Source organism: Delphinapterus leucas, chromosome 14 (assembly GCF_059928025.1).
Source record: "Delphinapterus leucas isolate spDelLeu-1000000601 "Yukka" chromosome 14, BTC_Dleu_Yukka2, whole genome shotgun sequence".
NCBI classification, from domain to species: Eukaryota; Metazoa; Chordata; class Mammalia; order Artiodactyla; family Monodontidae; genus Delphinapterus; species Delphinapterus leucas.
In genome coordinates, this window is record NC_143142.1 from 40,018,881 (window position 1) to 40,032,782 (window position 13,902).

Below are 13,902 nucleotides of genomic sequence, written 5' to 3' on the forward strand. Positions count from 1 at the left end.
CCGGACCGGGGCACGAACCCGCGTCCCCTGCATCGGCAGGCGGACTCTCAACCACTGCGCCACCAGGGAAGCCCATATTAGCCATTTTTAAGTGTACAGTTCAGTAGTGTTAAACAGATTCATGTGGTTGTGAAATCAATCTCCAGAACTCTTTTTTATCTTGCAGAACTGGCCCTGTGTACTCATTAAACACTACCTCCCCATTCTACCTTCTATCTCTATGAATCTGACTGCCCTTGATACCTCATATAAGTGGAATCATACTGTATTTGTCCTTTTGTGACTGGCTTGTGTCACTTAGCAGAATGTCTTCAGGGTTCATCCATGTTGCAGCATGTGTCAGAATTTCCTTTCTTTTTTTTTTTGCAGTACGCGGGCCTCTCACTGTTGTGGCCTCTCCCGTTGCGGAGCACAGGCTCCGGACGCGCAGGCTCAGCGGCCATGACTCACGGGCCCAGCTGCTCCGCGGCATGTGGGATCTTCCCGGACCGGGGCACGAACCCGTGTCCCCTGCATCGGCAGGCGGACTCTCAACCACTGTGCCACCAGGGAAGCCCCTCCTTTCTTTTAAAGGCTGAATAATATTCCATTGTATGGGTATCACATTTTGTTTATCCATTCATCCATCAATGGACGCTTGGGTTGCTTCCACCCTTATGCTATTGTGAATAACGCTACTATGAACATGGGTATGGCAGAGATGTTTTTATAGCATTCTCTTTCCTGGAAATTCTGACTCTGTGGACACTGACTACCATAGTTTTTGTCCTTGTTTGGCCATCTGGTCCACGAGGGTACCTGACTCAGACCTGTCCTCCTGTGGTAGGCTAAGATGGTCCCCACAATGCTTCACTCCTGGTGTACATGGCCCTCTCTTTTGACTGTGGACAGCACTAGAAATACGATGGATGTCACTTCCGTGATAAAGTGGCATCATATGACAAAGATGAAGGGATTTTGCAGATGCGTTTAAGGTCCCAAGTCAGCTGCTCAAAAGGGAGACTATCCTGAGGGACCTCTCCTAATTAAGGGAGCTCTTAAAAGTGACTGAGCCCTGGGCTTCCCTGGTGGCGCAGTGGTTGGGAGTCCGCCTGCCGATGCAGGGGACACGGGTTCGTGCCCCGGTCCGGGAAGATCCCACATGCCGCGGAGCGGCTGTGCCCGTGAGCCATGGCTGCTGAGCCTGCGCGTCCGGAGCCTGTTTCTCCGCAACGGGAGAGGCCACAGTGGTGAGAGGCCCGTGTACCGCAAAAAAACAAAAACAAACAAACAAACAAAAAAATGACTGAGCCCTACCCCAAGGAAGAGATTTGAAACATGAGAAATTTTCCTGCTGACCTTGAAGGGGAAAGCTGCCTGTGGTGATGGCCACATGGCAAGGACCTAAGAGTGGGTTCTAGAAACTGAGAGAGGCCCCAGCCAACAGCCAGCAAAAAAAGCAAGAACCTCAGTGCTGCAACCATAAGAATATGGATTCTGCTAACAACATGTGCAAACTCGGAAGTGGGTCTTCCCAGGCGTTCGGTGATTATCTTGATTGCAGCCTTGACCCTGGGCAGAGAACCTGGCTGCATCATGCCCAGACTCCTGACGTAAAGAACTACAAGATAATAAATGGTGTTGTTTTATGCCACTAAGTTTGTGGTAATTTGTTAAACAGCAACAGAAAATTAATGCACCTTCTTTTTCCCTCCTTCAGACCAGGCAATGCCTCCCATATATTTCATCCTATTCCTTCAACAAATATTTCTTGAGTACCTACTATGTGCCAGGTACTATTCTTGGTGTTTGGGATACATAAGAAATACAAAAGGGAAATGCATCCCACAGACTGGAAATCGAATGATACTGAGATTCCTTCCAATGAACGTGCTATCTTCAGTTTGGTGATAGAAGGGTTTTGCACCTCTTCTGCCCATATGTTTTGTTAAATCAGGCCTCTCCTGAGAATATTTTCACCGTCAGTTTGCATCTGAGATAATTCAGGGAGATCCGTCATGGTGTGAAAGACTCCGTAACCCCAGTTTCAACTATGAATTAGTCTTATCCTTCTAGCATTAATCAGTAGAGATTTTGCCTGTAATGACTAGGATTTACCTGTCATACCACTTTTTAAACTGAGGATTTCTGTAGTTAGCTGGGAATTTTAACCCATTAAATGATGTTTACTGAACATACCAGTGCCTTGTGGATTTGCTCTTTTTCCCTTAAGGCTATTTTTTTAAAAAAACCTACCTTTTGGGCTTCCCTGGTGGCGCAATGGTTGAGAGTCCGCCTGCCGATGCAGGGGACACGGGTTCGTGCCCCGATCCTGGAAGATCCCACATGCCGCGGAGCGGCTGGGCCCGTGAGCCATGGCCGCTGAGCCTGCGCGTCCGGAGCCTGTGCTCCGCGATGGGAGAGGCCACAACAGTGAGAGGCCCGCGTACCACAAAAACAAACAAACAAACAAAAAACCTACCTTTTAAAAGTACCCTTTTGATGTATCTAAAAATCCTTAATTAAGATAGATGAATTAAAGAAACACCAGCGTAGGAGCAGTTTAGTAATTTGCTGGTTGCTGACAGACATGAGCCATGGTAAACATCTTCATGAAGACTGTGCCCACCCACCTCCATCCTGGCTGGGATGCTCCTCTGTAGGTGGCTGAGAGTGTGGGTCCTAGGGTCAGCCCACCCCGGTCCATGCCCTGATGCACTGCTTACTCTCTGTGTGACCCTGAGCCACAGACTTCACTGCTCTCTCTTGCAGTTTCCACATTTATAAAGTGAGATGATACTAGTGCTCGCCTCATAGGATTGCCGTGAGGTTTGAATGAGTTGACTACTTTGTTTTTAAACCTCTTCAGGCTGGTGGTTTTTAAGTAAGTTTTTATTTAATAAAATAAAGTGAACTTTAGTAAACACTCATTATTAAAACAGACCGACTCCTAACTTCTGCTCCTCTAGAAAATACTGTATATAATCCCGTAGAAAATACTCTAGAAAAGTCTAGAAGCAGGGAACGCAATATACATTATGTCGGACTGAGGATGTTTCTTTTTCCTTGTGTTGGAGCAACACGTGCTTTAACAAGCATGTTTTATCTTGTAAGAATCATATTTTATGCCCCAGTAGTGGGATCTGTATTTTCTCCTTTTTGCTGGAATTAACCATGAAAGTGTCACTGAGAGATTAGATTTCAAAATTGAATAGCGACCTACAGACCTTAGATTTAGGAAGTGCAAATCTTTCTTTTTCTTAGTTTTTAAAATTTATTTTTTAATTGAAGTATAGTTGATTTACAATGTTGTGTTAATTACTGCTGTACAGCAATGTGATTCAGTTATACATATATATACATTCTTTCTTTAATATTCTTTTCCACTATGGTTTATCATAGGATATTGAATATAGTTCTGTGTGCTATACAGTAGGACCTTGTTGTTTATCCATCCTGTATATAAAAGCTTACATCTGCTAACCCCAACCTCCCGCTGCATCCCTCCCCCAACCCTTTCCCACTTGGCAACCACCAGTCTGTTCTCTATGTCCATGATTCTGTTCCTGTTTCAAAGATAGGTTAATTTGTGTCATATTTTAGATTCACATATAAGTGATATCATATGGTATTTGTCTTTCTCCTTCTGACTTAAGGAAGTACAAATCTTGATGCATGGTTGGGAAATAAAATATAGGCCATGAACTTGTTATTACAAAACCACTTTTTTCTAGCTATTGAGAACTGGAATTTGACTTTGATGTGCTGCAGTCAGTTTGACAGCTTACGTTGTCGCGAGGTGGTTACTTTTCTCTGTCGTGTTTTGGACTGCTTGGTGGTTTTCATTGTTATTTTTCTTGGCCAACACAGTTTGACAAGTGAGAACATTGCCTTCAGGACTTGATATGGAAGGGCAGTTTTCCTCCTTACAAGGTGGCAAACGTAGGAAGGTTCTGCAGTTCTCCAGGGGCAGTGGCGTATTCTGGGGCTGTTCAAGTTCATTACATTATATATTGCTAATCAGTTTCAGGCCATAGAATAAGAACAGCTTGTGTTACTGGAAACTTTCATCTTGTCTGGCCAAGTACAATGAGTTTCTTTTGACATTTGAAGCAAAATGTGGATGTCCGGTTTTTAAAAGGGGAATTTTTGGAATGTAGGGACATTTGTTTCTTCCTGGTGGGGCATGACCTCTGGCCATCCTCCCCTGTGAGATAAGAAGGTGTAGCAATGGGCTTGAGTTACGCTCCTGGATTTCCTTCAGAATCACAACGAATCTTACTCTGTGGACTCCCTATATTCACTCTGCTTTTCCTCCCCCAGGGTGAGATATAAGGAAAAACACGTGAATGTGGGTGAGGCAGGGGTTCTCATGGTCCCTTGAAGTCAAGGTGGCCGGGAGGTTGGGAGGGGCTGGATCTCAGGTGGGAAGGAAGAGGGGGACCAGCACAGGGGCAAGACAGGATCCCCTGCAGAACAAGCCTGACTCATGGGTTCCAGGGAACAACAGAAAAACAGCCTCAAGAAGAATTTTAAGGCTTTTACACAACTTGTCATGCCCTCAAGAGTACTGTTTTTAACGTATTAGTAGTAGAAATAAACAAAGACAAAGCAAACAAACACCCCTCCCCCCCCCAACCGCAAAAGGAATGAATGTTTGCCTTAGAGGCTGGAGGTATGAAAAGATGCCTTTGCGCCCTGTTCTGCAGGGTTGCTGGGGAAAGGGGCCTGGCTGGATAAGACCCCTTATCTTATCTTACTGTAGATAAGACAGTCCTTTGGGCCTTGTTAGAGGCAAAGGCTGTGAGGCCAGACCCTGCCCTCAGCCCTCCAGGACCTCTGAGTGGGCAGCCCGGACCACAGCTCCTGTGCCCGTTCACACATGTACCATCTCCAGGGCCTCCACCTGACTCCCTGCTTCCTGCCTGAGGGCTCTTTCCAGGCCCTGGGAGTTTTCTTAGCCTGTGTTTAGAATAGCTAGCCGTGAAGTGCAGGATTTAATGCCCCCAAGGCAACCCTCAGCCCAGAAGAGACAGGAGTTGGTGGAAAATCCCCTCATTTCCCTGCCTCTTCTTGGGACAATTCCAAGGAGCTTTCTTCACAGTTCTTCAAAGTCTCCACCAGGACGGACCCCCAGTTGGCCCTGGTGGAATCTGCCTATTAACACCTCAGTCATTGGCTTTTCTCCCTCCTCTGTGTCCCTCTTCCAATTTATACTTCGTGAGATCAACTCCCAGATCAACTACCTGTACCCAAGTCTTTATCTCAGAATTGGTTTTATTTATTTATTTTTTAAAGTTATTTATGCATTTATTTTTGGCTGTGTTGGGTTTTTGTTGCTGCGCGCAGGCTTTCTCTAGTTGCGGCGAGCGGGGGGCTACTCTTTGTTGCGATGCGCGGGCTTCTCATTGTGGTGGCTTCTCTTGTTGCAGAGCACGGGCTCTAGGTGCACAGGCTTCAGTAGTTGTGGCACGCGGGCTCAGTAGTTGTGGCGCACGGGCTGAGTTGCGCCGTGGCACATGGGATCTTCCCAGACCAGGGCTCAAACCCGTGTCCCCTGCATTGACAGGCGGATTCTTAACCACTGAGCCACCAGGGAAGCCCCAGAATTGGTTTTAGAGAGGACCCAAACTAAGACAGGGAAGAAGGGGGCCAAGACTGAGGTCCAGAAACCCCACTAGGCGTCCACACAAGCAAATACTATGAACAAGTTATTTAAAATGCAGTAAGTAGAAAATCCAGAAAAATGCTTCTAAAGCTCTCAGATTAAGAGTAACGAAGGAAACAGCATTATAACTTTTAAAGAAAAAAAATAGGTCACAGAGAAATTTCCCATTAGTCCACCTATTTTTTCATGAACTCAGCATAGACTGTGAACTCCTCAGGGTCCAGATACATCTGAGAGTGAATTTAGTATTCAGATGCCTTCTACGAGCTTTTTTTTTTTTTTTTTCCTGGTCCTCTTCAACTTTTATGAGACTTTGGTGGATGAATCCAAAACATTCTTTGTAGCCCTTGTCAGTTCTGACTCAGATGGGAGGAAGGCCTGGGCTACTTTCTGATTCTTCCTGAGTGTGTGGGTTTGGGGGATTAAATTGGTTCTCGGGTTGCCTGGGTCATTAAGAGTCTGACTCAGTTGGGTCTCTGGGTGGATACAGTTCAATCCAGAAAGTGGATGACTATTGGATTTGACTCAGTCTTCTAGAATTTCTAGAATTTCTAGGAATTCTCTAGCCTGTAAGCTTCAGGAAGCGAAGGACAATGTCTCCTTGTGTTCACTACGTGATATTCTGCTCCCAACATCTTGCATAGTGTTCAGCACATAGTAGATGCTCAATAAATATTTGTCAAGTGAATGTAGAATGAGCCAAGGATGACTCAGGGTCGGTCTGAATTTCCCGGGCATGTAGTACCAGTGGAAGCATATTGCTGTGAGACCAAATCTCTGGGTGGGAGTGGACCAGCATTGGCCCTGTAATTAACTAGATAATTATAATACTTGGGTCTCTTTGCAACATCATTTAAGTATTTTAGAGGAATAACACAAGATACATGTCTTATTCAGAGCAAATTTATAATTAATAAATATTCTAGTAATGAACATATAATCATGAGACTCAACCCTTGAAAGCAAATAATTTGTTAGTGGGTAGAAAAATAGGGACTGATAAAATCTCCTGAGCTACTAGGGATGCAATTTTATCCTTTATGCTACTGTAATAACCTAAAAATGGCAATTTGCCTTTGAAGTGCTTTTTAAGGAACTTACACATTAGGAAGAATCTGGCAGTCTGGCATTTTCTTTTTCTTTCTTTTTTTTATTTTTTTGCGGTACGCGGGCCTCACCACTGTGGCCTCTCCCGTTGCGGAGCACAGGCTCTGGACGCGTCAGGCTCAGCGGCCATGGCTCACAGGCTCAGCCGCTCCGTGCCATGTGGGATCCTCCCGGACCGGGGCACGAACCCGTGTCCCCCTGCATCGGCAGGCGGACTCTCAACCACTGCGCCACGAGGGAAGTCCTGGCATTTTCTTTTTATGTATAAAAAACTCAAAGAAGCTAAGTGGATCCACAGCAACAGAATAGAATCCTGAGATGTCAACTTTGCTTAGTTCTCTGAATCACTATCCCAAACAACATTGGTAATGTATGTTTGTGAATAGATTCCAAGATCTTTAAACACTACGATAGAAAATGATGCCTGGGAAATAGTTTCTGACCTAAAAACGGTGTATTCTCTGGCCATGTTGGTTGTTTTCAGTATTTTTTTCCTCAATTGATGTATTCTTTTTTCTCAATATATTTTTCTACCATCTACCCATTTCCTCAAGCCATAAAGTTGAATTAACATTTACTCCATGTATTACTTAAGATTATTACCTAAGGTTACTTAAGATCGAAACAGATAGATCTGATGCTAGTGGCTAAATACAATGCTAGTTTATTTCTCATTCATGAATAGTTGAAGCGTAACCGATCCTGGCCTGGTCACCCGCTCCAAACAATGGTTCAAAGACTTAGACTGACTAACTACAGAGAAGGCAGGAAACGTAGTCTAGCTGTTGCTGTAGAAGGGAAGCAAGCTCTCTAGTCAGCCAGGCAGTCTCTTGTGTGTGCTGCAGGTGGCTCCCACCTGTGGTGAAAGCTGAGACTGTGTATCTCTTCCCAGCTCTGTATCCACTGACATCAGCCGTGGTGGGAGCATTTACACCACAGGAATTAGCCAATGTTATACATCAAGGCTTCTTTCCAGGAGCCAGTATACCAGCATATGACTCACTGAGTCTCTTCCACATTCCTGCATTTCCCCCTCCTGCCGCTCCTTACCATCTGATTAATTATTGCGTCTTGATTCTTAATATCCTGGAGTGCCGTTCCTTCTCTCATTAATACCGTGCTACCCTAGTTGGTCCTTTGACAGCTTTACCTGTGATTTAGTCCACCAGCCTTCTAACCCATCTCCCAGCCTCTGCTCTCAGGTCCCTCCCCTAGTTCTGCAGTCACTCATGGTGCAGAAAGATGAGCTGAGAAACAGTAGAGATGACTGAGGTTGGCTGTTTTCCAGGCATCTACCTGTCAATCTTTCTCACTGTTTCCAGAGTGAAACAAAGGTTTAAACGTGTCATTCTCCCTGATGAACATCCTCTAGTTGGCTCCCCATTACTTTCAGAATAAAGTCCAAGTTTCTTGGCGTGGCATATAAGTCCCCTCACAGTCTAGTTCCTGCCTTTTCACCAGCCTCTTTTCTAGATGCCACTTTCTCCCGCAGACCCTACGTCACATCAGTAGGGACCTACTGGTAATTCCCTGAACACTCCATGACATTTCCTGCTTTGTGGCCTTGTTTGGGTGCTGTTCATGCTCACCACCTGGTCTGGCTACCTCCTTCCCAAGGTAACTCAGGTTATCGCCTGCTGGAAACCTTCCCTGACTGCTTGCTTCCCTCCCTTCTGTTTCTGTTTACTCTGAGGCAGTTGCTATGCTCTGTCACGAAGGCTTGGTACACCGTGAGCTCCTTTAAGGTCAAGGAGCGTATCATAGTCTTCTTTTTCTCCATGGGCCTTAAAAGTCCTGGAAGGGGGCTTCCCTGGTGGCGCAGTGGTTGAGAGTCCGCCTGCCGATGCAGCGGACACAGGTTCGTGCCCTGGTCCGGGAAGATCCCACATGCCGCGGAGCGGCTGGGCCCGTGAGCCATGGCCGCTGAGCCTGCGCGTCCGGAGCCTGTGCTCTGCAATGGCAGAGGCCACAGTAGTGAGAGGCCCGCGTACCACACACACACACACACACACACACACACACACAAGTCCTGGAAGGTCCTACATCCTCAATACATGATGAATTAAATGGAAAGAAACATTTCAATACTATTCTTTTTATAGTATCCCATTTGATTTTGTGTCTTGCTCTAACCATGAACAGCTGGGCTCTATTTTTTAAATATCCCTATTTACATTTGCTAGTTCCCACATAACCAGCACCACAAGTATAACAGACATAACAGAAAATGAGTTAAATATGTTTCCTTCCAAAACATTCAGTAGGCTGTAGTCAGACAACATAAAACCAAGAATCAGAAGCAGGGATAGGAATTGTACTGGGAAGCAGCAACATTTTTCTACTGGAATTTCCTCCCAAACTCTCTATGAATATATGTTAATATGCTAAAGTGCTAAACAAAGGCCACTGTGACTTTCTTGGGACTCTTACCAGGTCACCCTGAGTCTCACATCATTGTGACTCTGGTGTTCAGCTGTGTGCCAGGATTAAGGCCATTGCAGAGTGGTCAGAGGGATCTTTCTTGTCAGGAAGGGTGATAACCAGGGTTTGGCCTCCCATGGGAGGGTGAGGTCTGCGGTCCAGGAAGAGGCACTAGAGGGGGTAGCCCCCCAGCTGTGGGTCGGCCCCCATCAAATTCGTCTCTCAAAGAGCTAGACGGCAAACATGCACCGGGGTTCATTTCTTGAAAACTCCCTGGATCATGGCTTATGCTGCCAAGAGAAAAATAAACAGAAACAAAGCCCTTGGTACCTTCTAGAAAAGGTTAATCCTCTTTCTTTGAGGACTGGCCATGCAGTTAAGAAGATAGGAGGAAGATGGCACGCCAAGGCACCGGTATTGAGTTCTGTGGAACTGGGAATTGACCAGAAGGAGAGCCACTTGGTTTCTTGGGAAGGACCCAGGCTGCTGTACCAGCCTTTGGCCCCAGCGGGGTGGTCAGGGTGGAGAAGAGACTGACTGAGGCATAGAACCCGGGCAGGCTGGGGTTGGAGTGTCCTGGCAGGCCCTCCCCCGTGTGTGTGGGGAGGACTCCCTGCTATGGCTGGAGACGCTTGTGAACAGTGTTGGTGAATGTGCTTTGATCCTTGTGAAGCACTAGGCAGACATAGACTAGTGCTGTCATTACTTAGAGAAATTGTCATTGACACCCCTCCTTCTATCCTTTTCTAGGCTTCCAATAAGCTTACACTGCCTTATCTCTTCCAAGTGAGTGAAGGATCTATAAATATATTCACAGTAAAGTTCTGGAAGCTCAGTACTGATGTTATGTCTTCCCAGAATGTTTGCATCTTAAAAAATTATTATCTACGTTTGCCATGGAACTAGTACTTCTAGGAATTTATCCTAAGGAAATGATGAAATAAGTGCTTAAAATGTTTGAGCAAAGATATTCTTGGGAGCATTGTTTATAATTATATAACGTGGGAAACCATCTCACGTCCAGTAAAAGGGGACTGATTCATTGAATGGATTAATTGGCAACCATTGGAAGGATGCCACAGAGGGGGTCTTTGTTGATCTGACGTATGTTCGTGCTATAGTGTGAAGGAAAAAAAGCAAACTATATGTAAGCTGTATATATAGCGTGGTATGATTTCCTTTTCTTTGTGTGTATAAGCAAAGCAAAAAGTCAGGAAAGAGGGAATCTAAAATGCTGAGTGCTTTTTCTGGATGGAGCAATTATTGATTTTTACTTTCTTCTGTGAATCTCTTTTACAGTGTGATTCAGCTGCATGGCTCTGGGTTATTACATAGGTACAAATCTGGCTCCAGAACTTTCCAGCTGTGTGACACTGGGCCCTCTTAGTTAATGTCTCGGGGTCAGTTTCTTCATCTGAGATTTGGGGATGAATCTAGAACCACCCTCATAGGGTTGTTGTGAAGAATTAATAAGGTCATACAGAAGAGCTCTTAAAATTATGCCTTACGCACTATGAGAAGTCAGTCCATGTTAGCTATTATATCTGTATGTTTTTCACTGAAAACATGTATTACTTTTAGAGTTAGAAAGACAGTAAAGACGATTGGGAAAATCTCTCCTTTTGGGGAAAGAAGAAGAATTCAATACAGAGAGGGCAAAAGGCACAGTTATTCCCGGTGGGATTGGAGGTATTGATGTAAAAGCTTACTTGGAGCTTTCCTGATGCCCTCCGTCCCCCAGATATGACCATTTCATCCCTCAGTGAGGTTGGCCTGCTAGAGATCTTTAAATGCCAACAGAATCAGAGAAATGCCCAGTAAATGGAAAATTTTTTAAAAAGAGCCTCTTTTATTCTTTAGCTAATCTTGAAAACTGTTTCTTCCCTTGTGAAACTTTCGTGATTTCAGGCATATTTTAGCTTTAAATCATGGCAGTTTTCCTATTACTATTAATGGCAAGCATATATAATGAATTTCATGAATTCTTCACAAGGGTTCCAACGAGAGCTTGTATTAAACGTAACGTCTCGGGGCATCCCTGGCCCCGGCGCCTTCCCTCCTCTGCCTGCCGTCCTCCAGGGCCCGCACCAGAGTCTCTGCCCCTCTTTCCACTGGTGGCCCTGGAGCCTTCCTGTGCCACGAGACATTTTCCTTTACTCTTTTCTTCCTGAAGCCTCTCCTTTCCCTAGTCCTGTTTCTGTGCTTTTCACTTTCCGTTCTTCCATTGTATTTCCTTCCTTTAGAGAAAAACTAGACCCAAATCAAATCACCACCTGGTTTTCCTGCCCGCCTTCAGGAGGGGTGCTGTGCGTGTCCCCGGCCGCCCCTCCCAGCCCCAGAGTGGTGGCCCGAGGAGCCAGGTGGGAGGGTTAGGGCTCCCCCAGGACCAGGCTCCCTGACTGACTCCAGCCGTACCCACTGGCCCAGCCTCCTAAGGCCTCACGACGTGGGCAGCATGGACATCCTACCTCCTGGGACCTCTGCAGCTCCCTCCAGACCAGAGGGGCCCGGCTTTACGTGCCCCCCTCCCATCCCGAAGTTCCTGCCACTCTTCCTCGCGAGGTCTCCTTAGCATGCAGCCTGCAGATTAGATGCTTCATGCTCGCTCCTTTGTCTCTCTAACTCAACAGCAAGCTCCCGTGCTATTTGCACTCCTCTCTTTAACTCTCAAACCACTAACGGCAATGTCCTGCAGTGTAGGAATTTCCCGATTCAGCACATCATGCATGACGAGCTCTGTGCCATATACTTTAAGCACCCTGAGCGATGAGATTGCACGTTTACCTTTACAGTTTCTCAACATTGCGGAAAAACCGGAATGAACGTTGGGGTCTTTCCTCTGTCTCTCGCAATCACCCTGGCCCAGCAGCCTCTCGCCATCCCTGCATGGCCGGCTCTAAGCACACGGTGTCCCAGGAGCTCCAGCGAGATGGAGGGGGCACACCAGGGGCGGGGAGACGCAGCGCCCTCCTCCTGCTTCGGGACCTCGTCCTGCTTCACCACCATCTGGGGGGGCCCAGTAGCACGAAATCAGGCTGGTGTCTCTATCAGAGGATGCAGGTGGGTGGAGCCAGGGGGCAGGTAGCATCAGGGCGAGAGAGCAGAGCCCAGGGCCTGGCTGAGGTCAGGTGGACCACAAGGAAAGCAGAGTCCAGCCTCCTTACTGCGGAGGGAGGCCAGGGCAGGGAGACTGGGTAGAGGGCAGCCATTTTGCAAATCCCTGTGTTTCAGGGCGAGGGTATCTCCCCAGCTCTGCGCGGCCTGGGCAGGGCTGGACCTGGAAGCGTCTGGTGTTTAGGACAGGTGGGTTTGACAAGTTGCCCGGGCTGCCCGGCTTGCCCCCGTTGCTAGGTTGCTATGGTTTGAACTCCTTTTATTACTCTCCCAGCCAGCCTCCACTCAGCCCTAGATTCTGCTCTCCTCCCTTCTCTTGTCACTTCCTCCATCCGTGTGTGCCCCCTACTCTCCCCAAGGCTGCAAAAACCACCGCCCAATCCAAGGGCACATGAAGATTCGAGAAGCACTGCTTAGAGCAGTGTTTGAGGGCTCTTCAAACCGTCTGTTACAAGGGACCCATTTTTTTTTTAAACATTTCTAAGCTGTCACAGACCAGTACCTTTGTAAAATACAATAAAAACAAATTCTTAGAAAAATGAATTGAAAAATAAAGCCTAAAGACATACAAAATATAAGCCTCATTTAATAAAATCAGATTCAATAGATGCCAACTTGTTCTCTCCAATTGTTATGAAGGTTTCTCAGTGCTGACCCTCGGTTTCTGTCCCTGTTTCACTGTGGATGAGTCACAAGCAGTCCACGGACCACACTCTGAGTAGCGCTGCTCTAGACCATGAACTGTCATTTTTCTTCAGCGTTATTGATGCTGTCCCTGAAAAGTCTGCTTCTCCTTTCTGTGACCACGAGTCTCTTCTCTGGCTCAGACTTGGTTACGCAGGTCAAGTTGTGTTTGCTAATTGTCTAAGACTGTAGCCTCGAGTCCCCCTGTGACCGGGATGGTCTCCCTCCCCTCCCTTCAGCCACCCTCCGCCCTGCTCAGTGCCCGAAGCAGCTGACCTTCACGGGCAGAATCTATATTCTCCCTGCCCTCGGGCGTCTGGCAGAGTCTGGCCAGTGGGCTGTGCACGCACGTGCTCAGCTCAGAGGGCAGGAGGAGGGTGAGGTTGGGGTGTCTATCCCCCACCGACTGCAGGATCTCAGTGCTTCTGTTGAGGCACTTGGCTCCTACAGCAACAGCTGTGTCTCAGCTTCCTGTCCTTGCCCTTCAGGTCCAGGGTGGGAACGGCGCTCAGATGCTCTTAGCTGTCACCCCTGCTCACTCCGTCGTAGAAAGCTGCTTTATGGAAAGTCTCCTCAAGTACTTCATTCTAGTAGGTCCTCCGTCTCCCGCTGGGGCTCCGAGTGACACCAGCGCTCTGACTTTCGAAGGATGCTTTTTGACCTGTTGAAAGTGACCAAAATCCTCCCAGTTGTCATCTCTGAAAGAATGAAAGGGAATTATTGAGGAAGTGACTAACTGTAAATTTTTAGAAAGTACATATAATGTAAGTGTGAGTGTGTGTGTGTGTGTGTGTGAGAGAGAGAGAGAGAGAGAGAGGGAGAGAGAGAGGGAGAGAGAGAGAGAGAGAGAGAGAGAGAGAGAGAGAGAGAGGAAGAGAGGGAGAGGGCTCAGTTGAATTATGACCGTGAAATAAGGAACAGTATTGTGT

General features: G+C 46.8%; 1 protein-coding gene across 2 annotated transcripts in view; it reads left to right on the plus strand.

Annotated features, from left to right (window-relative positions):
• Positions 1 to 13,902, plus strand: part of LAMA3 (laminin subunit alpha 3) — a 241,526-nt gene that overhangs the window by 18,207 nt on the left and 209,417 nt on the right. The gene's annotated exons all lie outside the window — the stretch shown is intronic.